Genomic DNA, 296 nt, shown 5'->3' on the forward strand with positions numbered 1-296 from the left:
GAATTCTTTCTTAAGATATTCAACTGTTTGGAAAATCTCTCCAGAGGTTCCTAAGATATTCAGATCATCAACATACACTGCTATGATCACAAAGCCCTTATTGTCGAATTTCTTTATGAATATGCAGGGACTAATCGGATCATTTGTATATCCCTCTTTCACTAGGTACTCACTTAGTCTATTGTACCACATTTGACCTGATTGTTTCAATCCATAAAGTGATTTATTCAACTTTATACAATGTTGTTCTCGAGAACTCTCTTTGTTTTTCAATTCAATACCCTCTGGGACTTTCA

Source organism: Brassica oleracea, chromosome C2 (assembly GCF_000695525.1).
Source record: "Brassica oleracea var. oleracea cultivar TO1000 chromosome C2, BOL, whole genome shotgun sequence".
NCBI lineage: Eukaryota > Viridiplantae > Streptophyta > Magnoliopsida > Brassicales > Brassicaceae > Brassica > Brassica oleracea.